Source organism: Dermacentor andersoni, chromosome 4 (assembly GCF_023375885.2).
Source record: "Dermacentor andersoni chromosome 4, qqDerAnde1_hic_scaffold, whole genome shotgun sequence".
In the NCBI taxonomy this organism is placed as follows: domain Eukaryota; kingdom Metazoa; phylum Arthropoda; class Arachnida; order Ixodida; family Ixodidae; genus Dermacentor; species Dermacentor andersoni.
The window spans coordinates 116,459,042-116,481,398 of record NC_092817.1 but is presented as its reverse complement, the minus strand read 5'-3'; the positions used below and the strand labels follow the sequence as shown (position 1 = coordinate 116,481,398).

The 22,357-nt window shown below is 46.5% G+C and overlaps 1 long non-coding RNA gene across 1 annotated transcript in view; it reads left to right on the top strand.

Moving 5' to 3' along the window:
* Window positions 1-704: 704 nt before the first annotated feature.
* LOC129386409 (uncharacterized) overlaps window positions 705-22,357 on the top strand; it is a 53,456-nt gene continuing 31,803 nt past the window's right edge. Inside the window, exons 1-3 of the long non-coding RNA XR_008613796.2 lie at window positions 705-857; window positions 1,440-1,505; window positions 20,988-21,083. This is a non-coding gene — a long non-coding RNA (uncharacterized lncRNA). The remainder of the gene's footprint in view (window positions 858-1,439; window positions 1,506-20,987; window positions 21,084-22,357) is intronic.

Below are 22,357 nucleotides of genomic sequence, written 5' to 3'. Positions count from 1 at the left end.
ATCGTTCCACAACAAAAGTTGCAAGAGTTACGGCCCCGTCTTATTTGGTGTTGTGAACATGTTTCACTACCAGTAAAAAAAACTAGCTGAGCTCTCAGGCATATTAAAAGCATGTCATATATTTAAGATTTATCTCATTGACTTCCACAACCTAAAACGTATAGTTTGCCGCCATGTACATGGCTGGTTTTTATAACTCATTACTCACAATGCATATTTCTGCTTCCTATGTATCCTATGACTACGTCACTATATAAGCGCTAGCCGTTAATTTCGCTTTGACCAGCCGCATGCATGATAAAATTCCTTAATATATTAGTAAGATTCAGAAGGGGCTTGCATAATTTCGCAAGCTTACTTCCCTACGAATAAGCGTTTTGCAATGTTGCAGTTTCTTGCAAAGTGCTTCGCGTTTCTTGTCTAGTCTTATAAGCGAAAAAAAATAATTTGAGCTCCTTGGTACAATTGACCAATTTGATAAAGTAACAGATCTACTGCCGTCCCACCTTATTTCCTAAGTATTTCTGCCCACTTTCTCTTGATGCTACCAACAGCGCTTTGCGAGTAGTATCCTTTTCTATTGTGGTTTTACGCTACCTTTGCTGCCGACCCCTTTCGATCACTGATAGTGAGTCCCTTTCGGCCAGCTGTGCCTTTCTGAATGCATTGTGGCCCATTTATGCTCTTCGTGCGCAGCTGTTAGTCTCGCCCAGACCACTCTACGTTCAAAGTGGAGACAAAAAACCCGCATGTTAAACTCCATTTTCAAGGTCTTGGCAAAAAGTATATTTTTTTCATTGTTTGGACGCCAATTCTTATGGTTTAAAACATTATAGCCTCGGTTACTATTATTGTAGGTAAGTGTGCTTGCGTATTTTCACAAATCCTGATATTTCGGTTGCTTTTCGTTTCATCGGCACGCGAGCAATGTAGCGGGGTAATTGATGCCATGCTTTAAGTAAAGGTGTGCCACCAACTCCCAGAAAGGTTCAAGTTCGCGTTCATGCTGAATTCTTCACTTTTCAGCAGCAAACGTTAAGTTTTTCGTTATTTGGAGGTATTCGCGTTATATAGCCTTTGTATACTCCTGTATAAAGGCGTAGCAGAAAGCACCACAAGATCTTGTAGTTTTATTTGCCACCAGAAGGTCGTCCATGTTTCTTGTCCTGAAGTTTACCATAACGGGATCATCTGCATCATTTCGAGAGCTCCTCCTTTAATGCTATATAACTAGAACAATCGGTTATGTAACGGTGTAGTTATAATTTCTGTGCCTTTATTCGTACCCTTGCTACGGGAACAACGGGGCTAGGGCTACACGACAGTTGTTTCCGTAGTGTCTCGTAAAATAATTTTATATCCTTGGTAGTTCATCTAACCAAACTGCTGCCTTTTTATTATCGAGCGCTTGTCCTCTCTTTATTGCCATGCTTTTGCAGCCATGCTGGGGAAGCATCTCCTTGTGTCTTTCCTGGCATTTGTGAACGCAATCCCGAGAAACAGAAGTGAGTATAACATATGGAAACATTAAAACTCAAGCCAGTCTAAAAAGGGTCTGCGAAATGAAGCTTAAGCTTTTGTTGTGGGACAGATGGTTATGTGACCCTTAGCAGACTCGCGGCTCCGAGGTCCCAAGAAATGCCCATTGCGCATCTTTGCTTTATGACAGGTTGCGTTTTTTTTCCTTCTTGGTTCTGTATAACGGGGAAGCAGAAAACGTCGGTTTAGTTCTTCCCAGCACAACGGAATAAATTGTAGCTGTCAGAGGGTTGTTGCTGCCCCCTCTTCAGCGCCTGATTTTTTTTCGTTGCAAGTGCAAGAACTTATTGCATTGTATCTTATACGTCCGCCCACCTCCCCTCCCAAGTTTATATAGCTGATTTCAATTTGTCGTAGGATAGTATGGCAGCTGGAGTGCCATGAGAGTAGGGTTAATCGAGGGTAAATGGGCAGCACGACACCGCACTGTTCTGTCTTCTGTTTTGAATACCAGCTAACTCGATCCGTTTCTCCACATGTCTGCCAGCTCATCGTCTCTGTATACGTTGACGTGGTCGTCCATTATACGATTGTCTATCTCGTTAGGTGGAAGTAGAAGCTCTGGCCGCAGATTCCAAAAAGAGTCTTTCTGGCAATGTTTTTAAAGGATCGGTAGCCGATCACCGGTATCTCTCCCAGCGATGAATGTTGCCAGTAAGACAAGAAGAAACGAATGCAGCTCTTCGATTCGGCCGGATTCCTGCGATCACATGAGATTTGTTGATTTTATCATTTATTTTCAATGCTGCCAGTCTCTTTCCGAGACCATAGCAGGTGGGCGTACAGATTGTATATGCAGGTATAATAATACATCAGCAGCACACAGCAAAACAGAAAGAGGAATCCAATGCAGTGACACTCATTACAAACGTATAAAAGTTAAAGTTACACAATGAATTTCCCTAAATATAATTAGGGACGAATGCCGAGCTCAAATTTTATGAACAACACACTTCTAGCGCTTATAACCTATACAGACTTATAATATAAATATTATACAAAGCACATATTGTTACTTTCAGATAACACAAAGTAACCAACAGCAAAAGATAACAGAAATTATACATGAAATTCAGAGGTGCACAGGCAGATAACAGCAAACCTGAAAACACTCTGTAGCGAGCATTCGGCCTCTTATATGCTTCCAATAAGGGCGAAATGCCTCTGGAGTTGAGAGCGGTATTCAATTAATAGATGATATGTTCTATTTTTGAGGCAAAGTCGGATAATGAATTCGCATTAGTAATCGAGGGATCTAAAGAATTCAATTCTCTGATAGCAATAGAAAAAAAGAGTGCTTGAAAGTGCCATTGTGGTAAGAGTGTGTGTGAATGCTTTCAGTGTGTGTGAATGCTTCGAGTGTGCGTGAATGCTTGTGCCGGGTTACGTGGGATTCTGATGAACGGATGTATAATGATGCGTCAATTTTATAAAAGTTGTGAAGTAGCTGAAAAAAAAATTTCAGGCATGCTGGTTTTGCTCTGATCGCCAGTGTTTAGAGGGAGAACATATTTCTGGTAGATCAGTGCGCTTATATTTGTTGCAGATGAATCTTGCAGCCTTCCTCTGTACATTTGCTAACTGTTTTAATGTTAGTGACTGTATAAGGAAACCATGCTGTGTTAGCGTATTCCAATACCGATCTAACGTAGATAGTATAGGCTAAAAACTTGGTAGATTCAGGGGCCAGCCTGAGGCATCTGCGAAGCTAAAGCAGCTTGCGCAGAACAATTGAAGTAATATTAAAAATGTGCGCATCCCACCTGAGGTTTGAAGCAATCGTGAGGCCTAAAGAGGTTTTTCATTCACTTTTTGAAACCCAGTGACTTTAATGCTGTAATCATATTTGATAGCTTCTTTCTTTCACGTTATCGTCATACAGGGTTTTTTTTTTTTTTTTTTTTTGGGGGGGGGGGGGGTTATTCGACATTTACCACGTGTCGCACCAGTTCGAGAGATGGTTTAGGAATCAATTAGTGCGAGGTGATCTGACTGACTGTTAAGTTTTTTGTAAATAATGCAGCCGTCGGCGAATAGCCTAATCATTGAACAGTATTGTCTGTGATATCATTAATATTATAAGAAATAACAAAGGCGCCAGAACGGCGCCTTGTGGTTTTCCGGTCGTGACAGGCAGGTTTTTGACGGTACTTGCTCAAACAGGACCTATTGGGAACGGTCAATTAAAAAGTCTTCAACCCAACGTGTTAATAATCCGTTTGCAATTATATTTTGGAACTATGCAATTAATTTGTTTTGACATACTGAATCAAAGACCTTAGAAACGTCTAGTAATATAAGGTCTCCTCGCGCGAAGTTGTTGTTAGACAGTGCTAAATCATGAACAATCTGTGCTGGCTAGATAACAAAATACCGTTCGTCTCCAAGAAAGCGATTAAGTGTTTCAAGATTATATGTTCGTATATTTTGCACGACGTGCTGGTTAACAATATTGGTCGGGAGTTTGAAGGGTCATCGCTATTTCCTGCTTTGGGGATCGGTCTTGCTTTAGCTTTTTTCCAATCGTCTGGAAGTTTTGATGCGGCGAGAGATTTGCGGAAAACGAAAGCAAGGTATTTGCCGCACTATTATGCGTGTCATTTAAGAAAAGGATTTGGGACGTCGTCTGGTCCTGAACGTACTTTTGGGTGTAGTCTAATATTACTTCATCACTTACATCTATTGGGTTGATTCTCGTAATATCGGGGGTGTAAGCTTCGTGATTTTCCCGTTATCTTTTGTGAAGACAGAGTGGAAAAAGTTGTAGATGTTGGACTTCACCCATATGAACTCTAATATTAGTTGAGCACTGCCTTATTTCGTAGGGCGGAAATGCTTCCAGTACCTCTGCCGGTTACCAGTAATGAATGATGGTAGCATGACCTTGAAGGAATGTTCTTTTGCTTGCTGTGCTTTAGTGTTGAAGTTTGAAATGGCTTTTTTTAGTTTTCATACATTCGCACTGCAGCACTTCTTTCTTTACTGATTTGCGTGTAGAATTTCTCATGTTATCCAGGGTTTATTTCTTTGGGACCGTGTAAGGCGTGGTGGAATAAAGTTATTTATGCAGTAATAAACAAGTTGCTTGAATCGTAGCCAGATGTCATTTGCAGTTGTGGTAGAATCATAGTTAAATTCCATGAACTCGTCAAATTCATGAACTAAATAAGTTAGTACGCTGGCGTCATCTGCTTTATTGAAGTTGGAACATGAGTTACTATTGATTTAAAGCGTAAGCTGTGTTCGAGTGTTAACCGGCAGATGGGCATGGTCCGAAACACCCTAAACAACATGAACTTCAGCGTTGCTAACGCTCAGGTGACCAAAAATAAGTATTAGATCTAATATACTTGTAGCTGTTCCTTGAACACGCGATGAGCATGAAACAATTCTATGGAGGTTGATATTTACCAATAAATCGGATAAAGTACCTGAACCCTCCAAAGTGTGGTGCATGCTACTCAGATTTATGTTAGCAAGGTTGAAATCACTTGACAGCAGAGCTACGAACATGTTGCTGAACAAACTCGCGGGTGGGAACTGTACATTCGGGACCAGAGGATGGACTACGATAAAAGCAATCTGCCACTATGCTTCTACTATGGCACGTTGTTTTGCAAAAAACCGCTTCTGTGTCCGGGACGTGAGGCAGCAGTATATATGAAAGAGAACGTCAAATTAACAATGCCACGCCTCCGCCACGAGATGGTCTGTCTTTTCAGATGACAGCGTAGTTAGGAGGAGGGAACTCCTGGTCGAGTACAGCTGATGACAGTCAAGTTTCCATGCTTGCCACAATGCCTGCTTCATAAAATAGCAACAAGTCTTCAAGTGGGTGCACTTTATTCACGACACTTCTGGCTTTCACATTTAGTAATGTTATTCTTGTTGTGTGTGGTGTTCTGAGTGCTTGGACGACTTCGTATATGAATGAAACTTTTATTTGAAGTAGTGATTTGTCAGTCGACATGGGAGGGTCCCTTATTCCAGGAGCCCTCTGGCTTGGATCGCCCTCCGGGCCCGGGCGACTAGTTCGCGCTGGTCGACCAGGTCCGGCTTGGAGATCGCAGCCTCCCACGTTTCAGCGAGGTGGTTTGGATCTGCGTCTGCTGCTATTAGTTGTGTCACTGTGATGCTTTCTCGGGTGTTCTTGCATTGCAGGAGGAGGTGCGCCAGGGTGTCAGGCACGTTGCAGTGTGGACAGGTGTAGCTGTATAGCGTCGGGTGGAAGTGATGCAGCAAGATTCCGTGGGTAAATGTATTGCTCTGGAGTCGCCTGTAGTCGGTGCCTTCGTTTCTTGTTAGTTTGGGATGTGGTGGAGGGTACACCCTGCGTCCAAGCCGATAGTGTTGTAGTAGTGCTTGGTAAGTTAACGGTATTGTTTCCGTTTCCTCCGCTGATTTGTGTGGGTGGGACCTTTCTTCAATACCGTGCGGGGAAGCCCGGTTGACGCTTGCGCGGGCCGCGGTGTGTGCCGCTTCATTCCCCTCGAGTCCCTCGTGTCCCGGAACTCACATGATGCAGGTGTAGGGGGGAGGAGTATCGCCACGTTTCAGTAAGTTGATCGCTTTGGTGGAGACCCTGCCTTTCATGTAGTTGCGTGCCGCTGTTTGAGAGTCGGTGAAGACCACTATGGCATCCTCGCTTGTATGGGTGGCGAGTGCTATAGCGGCCTCCTCAGCTGTGTCCGCGCGTTTGGCGAGAATTGTCGCCAACGCCAGTGTCGTCCCCCTGTAGTCTGTGACGCTGATGGCGAAGGCGTTTCGGCCAGGATACTTGGCTGCGTCCACGTAGCGAGCCTGCGGGTCGTTACGGTGCTTGTGTCTGATGGCGATTACCCTGGCGAGCCGTCTGCCTCGATGGTGTTCTGGATGCATGTTCCGAGGGATCTGAAGAACTTGTAAACATTCTCGCAGCTTCGATGTGATCTTTTCTTTACGTTCGCCATCGTGTTCTATGTTGGTTACATATCCTGTGCGTCGAAGGACTGCTCGGCCTGTGGTTGTGAGCTTGAGTCTCTCGATCTGGTTGATGAGGTGCGCTTCCGCGAGTTCTTCCCAGGAGTTGTGAACTCCTATGCGAAGCAATCGGTCAGTGGAGGCGGTTGTCGGTAGTCCTAGGGCGAGCTTCGTGGCCTTTCGTATTAGAAGGTTTAGCTTTTGTTTCTCGGCTGTCTTCAGGTTGAGGTAAGGAGTTCCGTATGTAATGCGGCTGTAAAGGAGGGCTTGTACCATTTGCAAAGTTTCGTGCTCTTTGAGGCCATTGCGGCGATTGGCCACGCGTCGTATCAGATGAGTAAGCTGTGCCACGGTGTTGTGTAGCCTGGGGAGTGTGGCGGAGCCGGACCCGTCCTTGTGTATATGGACTCCGAGGACTCGAAGTGAATCGACCTTCGGTATCGGGACTCCCTGGAGAAGGACTTGCGGGTCCGGTGCGTCGTGGCTTGGGGGCCGGCCCCGGGTGCGTGCCCCGAGTACTAACAGCTCGGATTTATCTGGGGCGCAGTGGAGGCCGCAGGTGTTGAGGTACCGTTCGATGATGTTGACTGCCTCCTGAAGACGGGTCTCCTGTTCGCCCGTGCTCGCGCCTCTCGTCCACAGTGTGATATCATCTGCATATAGAGCATGGGATATCCCTGGGACGGTGTCTAGGAGGCGGGGAAGGTTGAGGAGGGCCACGTTGAAGAGGAGTGGCGAGATTACCGAACCTTGTGGCGTACCCCTGTTAGGTAGGTGAAATGACTTGCTTCGGAGGTTGGCAATCCCCACCGTGGCCGCACGGTTGGTGAGGAAAGCGCGCATGTAGGCGTATGTTATGGCACCGCAGCCGATATCTTCTTGATTACGGAGAATGGCTTCATGGCTCACGTTATCAAAGGCGCCCTTTACGTCTAGCGCTAGAATGGAAGACTTGCTGTGTTTGCTCAAATGGTCAAGAATATCTTCTTTTAGCTGGAAGAGGACGTCCTGCGTGGAGAGCATCTGGCGGAAGCCGAACATGGTGTGCGGATAGCGATCGTTTCCCTCGAGATGTGTGGTGAGCCGCTCGTTGACCATGTGTTCAAACAGTTTCCCGGCGCAGGACGTAAGGGAGATGGGGCGGAGGTTTGCGATGGAGATGGGTTTGTTTGGCTTGGGTACCATGGTTACCTCCGAGTGTTTCCAGGCTGTTGGTAGCTCGCCTTTAATCCATCAGTCGTTATAATACCGAAGGAGAGCCGTCAACGCCCGAGGGGGTAGCTGTCGAAGGTGCTTGTTGGTTACTCTGTCTTTGCCCGGGCTCGTATTGCGTGTTATCCTAGAGAGGGCCGCCTGCAACTCTGTCTGTGTGAAAGGCCGATCTAGCTCTTCGTTCGGCGCTCCTTGGTACTCTCTGGGGGTGGAAAGGTTGGCGGCAGTGGTGTGCGGGTTAGCTGAGCCGTGTAGCTTCGTCTGAAGTTCTTGGAGTAGCTGATCCTCTGTGCCGCCATAGTTGTGGATTAGTCGGTGAATTGTATGTCTTTGTTGGGTTCTGGTGTGGGTGTCGTCGACCAGGGATCGAAGTATATGCCAAGTCTTCTTTGTGCTGAGGGTTCCTTGAAGTTGGTCGCAGAAGGATCGCCAGTTCTAACTCGCTAGCTGTTCAGCGTACTCCTGTGCCTGCATGCTTAATAGGGCAATTCGGCGCTGGAGCTTGCGGTTGAGCTTTTGGCGTCGCCATCGTTTGAGGAGCGATCGCCGAGCCTCCCATAAGTGCAGTAGGTGGTTATCGACCGCCGGGTTGTCCTCGTCTAGTTGAATCGTCCTGGTGTGGCCGTCAGCCGCACCTACGATACCGTTTAGCCAAGATTCAACGTCTTCGATGTCCGAATCGTTGTCAAGCTCATTCCTATACGCATTCCAGTCAGTGAGTCGCGCCTTTCCTGTCTTGTGCGCGCGGTGAGATTGTTCAACCTCGATTTGAATTATGTGGTGATCGCTCCCTAGCGTGTCCGGGAGTTGGGTCCACGTGGCCTTTCGCACGTCTCGAGTGAACGTGAGATCAGGATTGGTGTCCCGGGACATGCTGTTGCCCACTCGGGTGGGTTGGAGCAGGTCATTCCATAACGTAAGACCGTGCTTCTGTGCGGCATCGTGAACCCGTGCCCCTTTCTTGGTGGTATTGGGGTAGCCCCAGGCCGCGTGTGGGGCGTTAAAGTCCCCTACTACAACAAGCCGGTTGCCGTTTACGTTCTTGCGAAGGTCCCGGACGAAGTGGTCGTAGTGGAGTAGCTGCTCCCGCGGCGGGCTGTAGAGATTGGCCAGGTATAGGCTCTGTTGATTCTTGCGAGTCGGCAACACCTCCACTATGGTGTGTTCGATTTCAGTGTCCTCAATTTCGTGAGGCTGTGCGGTTAGTGTCTTCTTGACAAGAATTGCGGTGCGGGCAGTCTGTGCCATAGTGTTGTAGCCGGGGAGCTTTATTTTCATGGTGTTGGTTTCCTGTAGCGCGATTATGTCAGGATTGTTTGCTTTGAGATATTCTTGCAGGTTGGCCGAGCGGGGTCTATAGGATCTGCAATTCCAATGCCAAATGCGGAGGGTGGGAAGCGGCTCGGTATGTCTACGTTTGGGAGCCGCCATGTTGGTGGTTGTCCTCCACCTGGAGTAGGTGGTTTGGCGTTGTGGAGCTAGAATCCTCCGCGGATTCCCCTCGTACGGTCCTTCGTCCTTTTCGTTTGGTTCCTAACTGCTCCGCCAGATGTTCATGAGTAACAAAATTCTTGTAAGCATAGGTCATGAAGTTGTGTTGTTGTGCCATGAAGCCATCCAGTTTGGCGTCGAGTGTGGTGACCGTACGGGTTAGTGGCTCTACCTTGTCCATGATTTTAGTTATCACTGTCTGTATGGTCCTGTCTACTGATGCGAGAAGTTTTGTAGTGAGGGTTTCCTCGAAGACTTGAAGGCGTCGTTCCACAAGGTCGAGAATCTTCGCTTCATGTGCTTGCAGCCGCTGGTCTACCCGCTTCATTATTCTGGTTTCTACATGTTTTAGTATGCTTTCTTCTACTCTCTTCGCTACTCTTTGCTCGAGTTCTGACATGTTGCACTCGGCTACCGGTTGTTGTTGTATCGTCCTCTCTAGATCCTGTACTTTATGTTCGAGAGTCCGTATCGTCGCTGTTTCACCCGAACTGCTGGGGTTGCGTGAGGAATTCGAGGCGCTGCTTCCGTTCGCCGCGGCGACGTAAGTGATTCGCCTAACGGAGCGAGACCGTGACCGAGAGAGGGATGTAGAGCGCGATCTTAGGATAGAGCGAGAGCGACTCCGGCCAGGTCTTTGTCGAGGCGAGGGCCCCCGTGAGCTATCTGATGTGGTAACCAGCGCGGGGAAGTCTTCGGTGCTCGAGCTCCAGTGATTCTGTCGGGCGCGAGCGTTGTCAAGTTGCTGTCTTCTTACTTGGTAGGGAGGCGGGTTGTTACGGAGTTTCTTCTTACATTCCTTGCCTGCCGTTTCGTGGTCTCCGCCGCAAATTTTGCACTTCGGGTGACAATCGTGTTCTTCCGTGACCCCATCGCGCCCGCATGTGTAGCAGAAGTTGGCTCTCGGCTGAGGACATATATCCTGTCTGTGTCCGAGGGCGCCGCAGGTTCTGCAGTATTGGACGGATTTTCGGTAGGGCTTGCATCTGTAGTCACCGCTCTGGTACGTTACGTAATAAGGGACGTGCTGTCCGTCGAAGGTGATAACCGTGGCTGTTGAAGACCCTAGCATGCGCGCGCCGAGAACCGTGTATCTTGAGTCCACTCGAAGGCGGGCAACAATCTCCGCGGGACTTGTACCCGGTTCGAGGCCGTATATCACCCCGCGGCACACATCGTCTGGGTGCCGGATGTGGGGATTTACTTGATAGACGGTTCCGCCGAGTTGTATGGTGTTGATATGCTGCAGTTTGGAAGCTCGTTCCGTACTTGCCGTGCTCGCGATGATCACATTCTCTAGTTTCTGCACTTGTACTCGGACATTATCGTGAAAGTCTTGCTGGACCAAACCACTGGATCTTCCGATGGCTTGTGTCACTGCGATGAGTGTGTGCTTCGAGAGGTCAAGACCTGCTTGAGGGCGGAAGACGATCTTGAAGTCGTCAGTAGGGAAGGGGCGCATCTTCAGAATGCGTTGACGCTGCGGCAGTGGTTGTGCTTGAGGCTTGGGGTCTGGTTTCAGGACTTCCATGGCTCTTTCCTCGGTGGATTTATTGCCTTCTTTTGCTGATCTGCCTTTACGACCAACTTGTAGCCACTCGATGTGGGCTTTACCCGTCGTTTTGCCGCTATTCGCGTCGTATGTCCACTGTGGTGTGGTATCGGTGTTAGCCCCGGTCACCTCCATTCGCGCCGTTGTCGGCTCTTCTTGTAAAGCGTTCGCCATCTCTGTTTCCAGAAAAGCGGGCGCGCTTCGCCTCAGATGCTGGTTCTGCGCGATTCACTTCTGCTGCGAGAGCGCCGTGCGCGTGCACCGCGGGCATGCAGGCGCGAGCCGCTGGTCTCCTGCTCGTGCCACGGGTGCCCCGGCGTTAGGGTTATACTGGAGCGCACGGTCACACAATGTTCAGGGTTCGATAATTCGAGTAGAGGTCCACTCACTGCGTCGTGGCTGGTGTCAAACGATGCCTTGCAACTTCAGGAATCCGAGGTTACCAAATTCGCTGAGCTTCCAAGCAACGTCCTGCACAATATAGCGAGAAAAGCAGGAGCCCATGTGAGGTACGACTGTGCTCCTCGGCCCCCTGGCGGTTCTTTTTTTTCGTATATCGCAGTTTTTTTTTTTTTTTAGTGACATCCTTTCTTCTTTCTCGTCATCCCAAACAAGCGAGCAGTCATTTATGAGCAGCTTATCGAAAGCCAGCTCTACTTTTTTTTTCTCTCGGTTTGGTTTCGCACCGTCCCATAGCTTCTTTCTGGTTTCGCGTGCTTAGTGACGAAAATCTTCAGCGATAGCGTAATTCGTGCCCTTTAATTCGTGCCCCTTAATATTCTTGCCATATGATGTAAGAATTACTGTTCCTCGAGACTGTTGCCTTTAGGTGGAGGTGCAACGTACCCTGCACACCTCAACTACGATGTTACGCGAAGGACGAGTCAGTAGGACGAGAAACTATTTACAGGCTATACTTACAACAGCGGTTGCAGCGCTGACCAGGTAAATTCACAGTGCGAACCCAGTTCGGTCTTCCTCCTCTTTTCTCGAGCGATGGCGCCCACGCGACTCGTTTAAACAATCAAATACCACACGCGTGTAGCAATATGTTTATGATCGTGATCAAATGGCAGCAGTTACGTCAGTGAGCGTGGCGACAAATTGTTGAGGTGTCATGCCCAGTCGCCATGTAGGCCTTGATTGTGCTTTGATGTTGACTGGTGAGTTCTTCGCTACGATACCGCCACTTCGCCAGATTCTTGAGCCTTTTTACCGCAGTGTCCCGATTATGAACCAGTTCTCTGAACAAGTGTTTCCATAGGAGCACCATCTCATTGCAAAGGCTCTTCATTGTTATTTATTAAATGTTTAGTTGTTCTGGCGCTTACCTTTGTGGTATGTCTGGGATGCCAAATTCATCCGATTTCAAAAACTACTGCGGTGTAGTTTGTACGCTCCTCGCACTCTAATAGGCGATCTTCAGAATTAAAAAAATAAATTATGGGATTTTACGGGCCAGAGCAACGAGATGATTAGGAGGCACTCTGCAGTGGGGAACTTCGGAATTATTTCGACCACCTGAGGTTCTTTAACGTCCACGTAAACCTAAATACACGGGTGCTTTTGCATTTCACCCCCCTCATAATGCGGCCGCCGTAGCCGGGATTTGATTCCGCGACCTCGTGCTCAGCAGCGCAACACAAAAACCATTAAGCTACCACGATGGATTTCAGAATTGTGACTACTGCGAAAGAGTAACTATGTTCAGCAGACGTCGGAATGAGGCTGCTTTGATAAGTGGAAATTTATGGTAGCCTTCATAGCGTTGGATTTCCCCTGACAGGAATTTCCCAGCATGATTAACTTTAATGAGTAGCCCTCTTCTAGGAAGAGCTAAGATGTCTGGTCGTAAGCGGCAGACACCAAAAAGGCCATATCATCCATTGCGGGAGGTTCAAAAATTGCATATGAAGGACGCCTTGATGGCTGCCGTTACTTACTCTTTTAGAGTAGATTCATTAATTACAAAGTTGAAGTTCCAGTACTCAGAAACTTTATATCTTCGTGGCTGCTAGCCAAGATTTGTTGTAAGAAATTCTTTCTTTTTGAAACCTTTGAGTTCGCTCTACTGAAAACACCTTCTATAATAAAGCTTTTCTGACTTTTTACGTCTATGAATACAGCCATATAGCCCCTTCTGTCGCCAGCAAACACTCGAGTTCGGGAGAATAACAGAGTTACTTTTTTTCTTTATTTTCATCTGGCAACGTTTACGTCAGTCGCAGTCTTTGTTTTTGTTTTATTTCGTCTTTTTTTCGAGATCTCTCATGGGGATTTTAGGCGGTAGAGTCGCATCATCCGGGACCGTCAGAACAGCTCATTTTCCTTTTACACTTCTTGGAGTATTGCCTTGCAATGTGTAGAGGAAATAGCGTCCCCCAAGACCCATCTTCGCCGCGTTTTCTTTCAAATGTAGCGAAGTGGCGCACGCGTCTGTGTCATGTTACGATGACTCGCAGAAGCACCTCCTCATCATTTTTGTATGCCGATAAAGCACCGGTGTGCTCACGGTACCGGCCTGTTGGCGCCTTTCTAAATTTTCTTAGGTTGTGTATCGATGTTTTGTTTGTAATAGTTTTGTTTTGATACAGTATTTTCTGTGGAGATAGCAAGTTGCTTGAGTTTGCAATCCATCTTATCCAGTACCACTTACGACAGCTACAAGCAAAACACAGGAGATTGCTGACTACCAGCTGAATTCCTTTGGGGTAACAGGCAATAATACAGAAGAGTTCTAGTATTGAAAAAGGAGGTTCACTCTGCCCCTGCCGCACTTTACAACGACTACGATTCCATCGCCTGCGGAATTGCACCCGAGTCAACGTTGTTACCTCAGATTGTCAACATTTGAAACTCGCTGAGCATTTTTTTGGGGTAGATCTCCATGAACAATTTCGTGCAGTATTGAAAATAAGTGGGAACACCAATGGCTAGACGGCTCAATCCACGGATGGTAGCTCTCGTAGTCGGAGCATTCGTCATGCGTCGGTGTACGAAGGTATATTGGGCAGTTGGGCAGGGAGTTCAGCCTTCTTAATGTTTACTGTTTCCCATGAATTAAACTTCCTAAACTATATCGTTTGCTAAGCCGTCGCTATGGCGCCTCCGTTGTATGGTTCACTCACTTGCAATCCTTCAATTGCAGCAGTAGTTTATCCATTCAGCATTGGCCTCAAGAAGCAACATTTTTCTAGCGAGAACAGTTCTTCCTTTTCAAACAGTACTTGCCTATAAAATTAATTAAATGGTCGATTTGTTGTCAGCTCATCATTCAAAATCTTCAGCCACAGCTACGGTGTCTTCTCGCCGGGATATTGGACTTACGCAGATGAAGGTTGCGTTTCTGTGACCTACTCGCCATTGTGGTTCCCGTCATGGCAATGATTATTAGTTACTGAAGGAGAAACACGCTGTCACTTGCTTTATCGCCATACAGTACAGCTTCGGCGTAATCTTCGTAGGCATCCTCTTGCAGACGTTCTTCTAATTTACCGTTGATAGTTGTTTTTGCTGACAAAATATTTGCATTTGGTTTCTTGCAAAAGGTATCAGCCGGCCTTATCGGCATAACCATTTTCTTCTTGACGTAAACTACCCCTACACCTACAAACTCGCGGGCCTAGGCGCAAGCGAAACCTATTCCATGTCCATAGTAGCCGAAATATTTGCCCAGTGTTGCCACCGTTCTTGATGTCGCCGTAGCGGTGGTTACCGTCGTAGATTCCACTGTTCTCCATTTTAATGATTGCACAGAAAGAGGAAAAGGAAGCCCTGGAAGCTACTGCCGGCTAAGCAAGTCTTTTCAAGCTGCTCGCGGGTGCTTGTTTCGTGATCGACTTTGATGAACACATTATGGAGCCTCTCTGCGAGAACATTTGCTTTGCGTTTTTCGAAGGACTCGAGCTCCTTGCTACATTTCCGCACAATCACTAGACCGCGTTTTGTGAGAGTCAAAAAAATGTCATTACAGTCGGAAAGCTTATAATTTTCACTGCCACCTGGCTGGTAATGTAGTTTCAACACGTGGCTTTATGTGGCGTATTTTTGAGATACTGCCAGGCAAAAAAAAAATACTCCTTTACGTTATAACACCTACTTTCAAGACCCACCTATGAAACCGAAAGAGCCTTCGAGTCATTTACACAAGTAAAATAAATTGGGACCGAACCATTCATATGGTGGCGGATTAGCCAGCATAGCTGCCATAGCAGACCAAGCAACGATGGGTCTAGCAACTCCCGAGTCTAGAAAGATTCCCTTGAATTCGGAATTCGCCCCAATGAAACTCGAAGGATGTAGCGACTCATGCTTCTGCCGTTGGGACGCAGACTTGAACGACCTAGCTTGATGCTTACGAGCGGCCTCCAGTGCGCGATCTTCATCAGTAGCTTGCGCTCGACGCCGACGATTGCACTATCGCATCTGCCCTCGCTGACGTTCTTCGGAGGCAGATTCACTAATCACAGCCTTCGCTTTCACACGGGCACTTTGTAGCTGGTTATAGTCGCGTCTCTGCTATCGATGCCTCTCCTCGTACTCGGCTTGTTCTTCAGCCGCGCGCACAACGAATGATCTTACAATTCTTCCCGTTTTTGTTGGAGTTGCAGCTGTGGCAACGGTGTACCTCTGCAATGCACAATACGGTTGTTACACAGCGTGGCGGTTACCACTGCACACATACCCGTGTTATTGAGGGCAGACGACAGCAGACGCAGCCGGTAGCGAAGGCGGCCTCCCCACTCCGTAGGCGCGGCGCGCCGTGAAATCACGTGTGCTTTCTTTCTTCACCGTACTATCTTTCGTACTCCGCTATTCGGTGAACGCGCCTCCCTTTTTTTTTGTTCACTTTACAGACGTTAGCCAGCCCAGATACCCACCCTAGTACACCATGCATACGGCTCATTCATACAAGTCCTCCAGGTAAACAGCTTCGCTGTACAAAAATTCAAAAGACTGGGAATGTTTTTACTGCTGAAATAACCTTCAACAGTGGCACTACATATTTTTCTGTCTTTTACATCTAGCGGATCCTCTTTGAAGCATACATGCTCATTTATTCAAGCTATTAAACTGGGAAGGCCTAGGAGTAAGGATCAGTGGCAAATATCTCAAGAACATTTAATTTGCAGATGACATTGTCCTGTACAGCCACAGTGAGGACGAGTTACAACAAATTATTGAGGACCTTAACAGTGGGGTTGAAGATTAATATGCAGAATACAAAGATAAATATCAATAGACGGTCAAGAGAACAAGAGTTCAGGATTGCCAGTCAGCCTCTAGAGTCTGTGAAGGCGTACGTTTATCTAGGTCAATTATTCAGAGGGGAGCCTACTTATGAGAACGAAATTTACGGAAGGATAAAAATGAGTTGGAGCGCATTCGGCAGACAGGGGTAATTGGAGATCGCAGGGAGAGGCCTTCGTCCTGCAGTGGAGATAAAATATGATGATGATGATGATGATGATGATGATGATGATGAATTAATCGGTATGCTCCGTGGTAACGCGTTCCAAGTATTCTTTGGGGAATTTTCAGTTTAGAGATTTCAAGTTGTATAGCACAAAAACCAAATTTTCAGAAATTATGAAGGACGACTGCTCATTCGCATTCCAATATTTGAGCTCACTCGACGTTTTACTTATCTTTCCTTTTTCTCATAACGTGCCCATAGTCATGGTGCACTGGTTGTTAGAGTCTATGACATCTGGGGTTGAGGTCTCCAAGAAATCGATCTGTTCCGATGTTTCATACACGAGACGCCCTGAAAGCAGCGCTGAAGTAGAGAAACAACCAAGCTAGGTCAGGCGTTCTTGGTAGCGCCCGCTTCCTCATCCTTGACTGAAGCGTCATCACACAGTGAGTCATCATCATCATCATCAGCCTGATTACGCCCACTGCAGGGCAAAGGCCTCTCCCATACTTCTCCAACTACCCCGGTCATGTACTAATTGTGGCCATGTTGACCCTCCAAACTTCCTAATCTCATCTGCCCACCTAACTTTCTGTCGCCCCCTGCTACGCTTCCCTTCCCTCGGAATCCAGTCCGTAACCCTTAATGACCATCGGTTATCTTCCCTCCTCATTACATGTCCTGCCCATGCCCATTTCTTTTTCTTGATTTCAACTAAGATGTCATTAACGCGCGTTTGTTCCCTCACCCAATCTGCTCTTTTCTTATCCCTTAACGTTACACCTATCATTCTTCTTTCCATAGCTCGTTGCGTCGTCCTCAATTTAAGTAGAACCCTTTTCGTAAGCCTCCAGGTTTCTGCCCCGTACGTGAGTACTGGTAAGACACAGCTGTTATACACTTTTCTCTTGAGGGATAATGGCAACCTGCTGTTCATGATCTGCGAATGCCTGCCAAACGCACCCCAGCCCATTCTTATTCTTCTGATTATTTCACTCTCATGATCTGGATCAGCAGTCACTACCTGTCCTAAGTAGATGTATTCTCATACCACTTCCAGTGCCTCGCTACCTATCGTAAACTGCTGTTCCCTTCCGAGACTGTTAAACATTACTTTAGTTTTCTGCAGATTCATTTTTAGTCCCACCCTTCTGCTCTGCCTCTCCAGATCAGTGAGCATGCATTGCAGTTGGTCCCCTGAGTTACTAAGCAAGGCAATATCATCAGCGAAGCGCAAGTTACTAAGGTATTCTCCATTTACTCTTATCCCCAATTCTTCCCAATCCAGGTCTCTGAATACCTCCTGTAAACACGCTGTGAATAGCATTGGAGAGATCGTATCTCCCTGCCTGACGCCTTTCTTTATTGGGATTTTGTTGCTTTCTTTATGGAGGAGTACAGTGGCTGTGGAGCCGCTATAGATATCTTTCAGTATTTTTACATACGGCTCGTCTACACCCTGATTCCGCAATGCCTCCATGACTGCTGAGGTTTCGACTGAATCAAACGCTTTCTCGTAATCAATGAAAGCTATATATAATGGTTGGTTATATTCCGCACATTTCTCTATCACCTGATTGATAGTGTGAATATGATCTATTGTTGAGTAGCCTTTACGGAATCCTGCCTGGTCCTTTGGTTGACGGAAGTCTAAGGTGTTCCGGATTCTATTTGCAATTACCTTAGTAAACACTTTGTAGGCAACGGACAGTAAGCTGATCGGTCTATAATTTTTCAAGTCTTTGGCGTCGCCTTTCTTATGGATTAGGATTATGTTAGCGTTCTTCCAAGATTCCGGTACGCTCGAGGTTATGAGGCATCGCGTATACAGGGTGGCCAGTTTCTCTAGAACAATCTGCCCACCATCCTTCAGCAAATCTGCTGTTACCTGATCCTCCCCAGCTGCCTTCCCCCTTTGTATAGCTCCCAAGGCTTTCTTTACTTCTTCCGGCGTTACTTCTGGGATATCGAATTCCTCTAGATTATTTTCTCTTCCATTATCATCGTGGGTGCCACTCGTACTGTATAAATCTCTATAGAACTCCTCAGCCACTTGAACTATCTCATCCATATTAGTAATGATATTGCCGGCTTTGTCTCTTAGCGCATACATCTGATTCTTGCCAATTCCTAGTTTCTTCTTGACTGCTTTTAGGCTTCCTCCGTTGCTGAGAGCTTGTTCAATTCTATCCATGTTATACTTCCTTATGTCAGCTGTCTTACGCTTGTTGATTAACTTCGAAAGTTCTGCCAGTTCTATTCTAGCTGTAGGGTTAGAGGCTTTCATACATTGGCGTTTCTTGATCAGATCTTTCGTCTCCTGCGATAGCTTACTGGTATCCTGTCTAACGGAGTTACCACCGACTTCTATTGCACACTCCTTAATGATGTCCACAAGATTGTCGTTCATTGCTTCAACACTAAGGTCCTCTTCGTGACTTAAAGCCGAATACCTGTTCTGTAGCTTGATCTGGAATTCCTCTATTTTCCCTCTTAGCGCTAACTCATTGATCGGCTTCTTATGTACCAGTTTCCTCCGTTCCCTCCTCAGGTCTAGGCTAATTCGAGTTCTTACCATCCTGTGGTCACTGCAGCGCACCTTACCGAGCACGTCCACATCTTGTATGATGCCAGGGTTAGCGCAGAGTATGAAATCTATTTCATTTCTAGTCTCGCCGTTCGGGCTCCTCCATGTCCACTTTCGGTTATTCCGCTTGCGGAAGAAGGTATTCATTATCCTCATATTATTCTGTTCTGCAAACTCTACTAATACCTCCCCCCTGCTATTCCTAGTGCCTATGCCATATTCCCCCACTGCCTTGTCTCCAGCATGCTTCTTGCCTACCTTGGCATTGAAATCGCCCATCAGTATAGTGTATTTTGTTTTCACTCTACCCATCGCCGATTCCACGTCTTCGTAGAAGCTTTCGACTTCCTGGTCATCATGACTGGATGTAGGGGCGTAGACCTGTACAACCTTCATTTTGTACCTCTTATTAAGTTTCACAACAAGACATGCCACCCTCTCGTTAATGCTATAGAATTCCTGTATGTTACCAGCTATATTCTTATTAATCAGGAATCCGACTCCTAGTTCTCGCCTCTCCGCTAAGCCCCGGTAGCACAGGACGTGCCCGCTCCTTAACACTGTATATGCTTCTTTTGGCCTCCTAACTTCACTGAGCCCTATTATATCCCATTTACTGCCCTCTAATTCTTCCAATAGCACTGCTAGACTCGCCTCACTAGATAATGTTCTTGCGTTAAACGTTGCCAGGTTCATATTCCAATGGCGGCCTGTCCGGAGCCAGGGATTCTTAGCACCCTCTGCAGCGTCGCAGGTCTGACCGCCGCCGTGGTCAGTTGCTTCGCAGCTGCTGGGGACTGAGGGCCGGGGTTTGATTGTTGTGTTCATATAGGAGGTTGTGGCCAAGTACTGCACCAGGGTGGCCAATCCTGCTCTGGTGAGGGAGTGTGTTACCGGTTCTGGTCACCGGCATCAGGCCACACTCCAGGCCTGTTTATGCAACTTTATCAACACGCGGATTTTTTTTTTCTTTTTCTTTTTTTTTTTTTTTAATCCGGTGGAAAATTGCGCGGCACCGGGATTCGAACCACGGACCTCTTGCACGCGAGGCGGGTGTTCTACCTCTACGCCACCGCTGCCTGAGTAAAAACACAATTTATGCACAACGAAAAAACGAGAACCCCAATGTATGGCTGAACACCGGATACTTCTATTTCTCTCCCGCTAATTCACTGAGTACTAGGACCATAGCAGTATCATAATGAACTTAAATATTTCAGACAGCTCTATTTACGTGCGAGGCTTATCGTAACATTTGTAATACAATGTGTGCATATCACATGATGCTTATGAGCGCATTTATGACTCTATGAGTGCGTCGGCAACTTTCTGCAGGTAGTCGCGAGGTCTCGACCACGCTTGCTCGATAGCACGCCCCAGAAGTCAAGAGATATGGAGAGGAATAGGAGCACATACCAAAGCGCCCGTGTATCTATATATATCTAGGTGTGCGATAGGCATTCGCAGGTGATAGGAATAGTTAGATTACTGCCTCAGCTTCCTACTAGGCACCGTGTTTCGCGTTAGAGTGATACACTCGTAAATAAATAAAACATAAACATACCTTCATGGAGGACACACGTTAGGCGCATACATATGCGCAATGATTCTTCCGCTACATTTTGTATACCAATGTACTTGTATTGTTGACCTGCCTGTGCATCACCGCCCCTATGCTCTTCGTTGCTTTGGCGGAGCTCGTTCATTCGACTGAAACAGCTCGAAAGCTTCGACGTCTATAGCGAAAGTGCTGTATCTTGGAATGTCGACACCTAACAAAAAAAAAAAAACTTCGTATCATGCCTAGTCTGCGACTGGACGTGGAGTAATATAAGAGCCACCCCTGACAAGTGTACGGTTAAATTATAGGTGCGGTGGAAAATATCAGAATTTGAATTCGTTTTCTTCGGGGCCACTTTAAAGTTTCGAAGAACTTTTACGGGAGAAATACGTGCCCTATTGGGTTCAAACACTGGAGGAACAGAGTTTCTACTTTAAGCAGCATGCTTCCGAAATTTTATAGCTTTACGGTTGATGAAGGAGCTACGATGAACGGTTTCTATGATTTTCTTAAAATTCCGCAGTGCTGAAAACTGTTAAAAGAGAATTGAACTGACAGCGTGCCCGTGAATAAGCGTAACAATTTGGCACATAGTTACACTGTTAATTTCTAAGGTTGCATATGAATGTTAATATTTATTTATTTACTTCATTTCTTTTCTTTTCTATAGATTTCCCATCATGCGAACAACGGATAAATGAGTGTCATAATGGCACAATACCCAACTGTCTAGTTAAAAACAGGGTGGAGCAACATTTCGTATGCTGTAAGCACCTGCAACCCATTTACAGCTCCTTACGCGCATCGCAGTTGTATGGAATCTGCAGGATTTAGTGTGCAGGGAAAATAATCAGTTTTATGATATGAGTTCACCGCCGTTCTTGCTTTATTAGGGGGTGTTAAGGAATTGAATATGCCTAAATACAACATTTTTTTTTTTGCACTGTGTTTGCGAAGAAACTGCGGGGTAATAATTTTTATGAGTTTCCGAGTCAAGAAAGTTTCTGATAGCGTAATTATAGTCATTCTTGGATATTCAGAGCGGTATGTATTACTTGCATTTACGAATTCTATTAAGTGAGTTTGCAAGGCATATCAACTTTGTACAAATTTTGAGTATGAGGTTTCTAGTATGCGCCATCAAACTCGCGGTAAAAATGCATGGTTGTGCCACATCGTTATTAAAGCGCTCTTCAAAAGATTGAAGCACAAAAGCGTAGAAAGCTCATGTATTACGTTGCACATTTAGGAATAAATATCAACTGGTGTCCTCCAAAGAAGTGATTATATTGGACACGCCTTGCAGGCTCTTTTCGGAAACAATTCCTAAATTGCAGTGTGATCCGCAAAGTAAATAATGATAAAGATGATTAGTGAATTTCTGGCAAATTTTTATGTGTTTCAGTTTCTCGTTCAAGTATCTACCCACTTGAATATTACAGATGAAAGACTAAAAAGCATGCTATCGTGCATAGGCCATTTTTTAAAATTTATGTAACGCCTAAACATGGTCATCCAGTATACCATTCTGTTTTTCCATTGGCCTTAGATTTAACCTTTAACCTTCCGTGATGGATTTGATATCTTCATATCTTCATACCATACAGATGGCCAACCAATGAAACTGAAACGTGTGTCCCCGGTGTTTATCACTGGGGTAATCCGGATGGTTCATTAAACGACGGCTTCGTTGGCTGCCGTATTCTCGGTGTGCAGTTGCTGCTTGCGCTCGGCTGCACGATACTGTTCTTGTGCCCGGGCTGCTGCATCGGCATGGCGTAGACGAGCTCGTTCCCAGTTCTGCTAGCGGTGTTGCTGATCAAAAGCTGCCTGTTCCTAGAGAGTACGTAGGACACGTAGCCAACCCATTTCGGAGCCGGAGAGAAACTGGTACATGCGCGCTCGGCCTGTGACGGAGAGCAACGACGTCACTACGGGCGCAGCTAATCCAACACCACCCAGATAGCACACGGCCGATCCATGACGTCAGTTACCTGGCCCGACTGCCATATATGTAATGTAGATGCTCCCGAGTAGGAA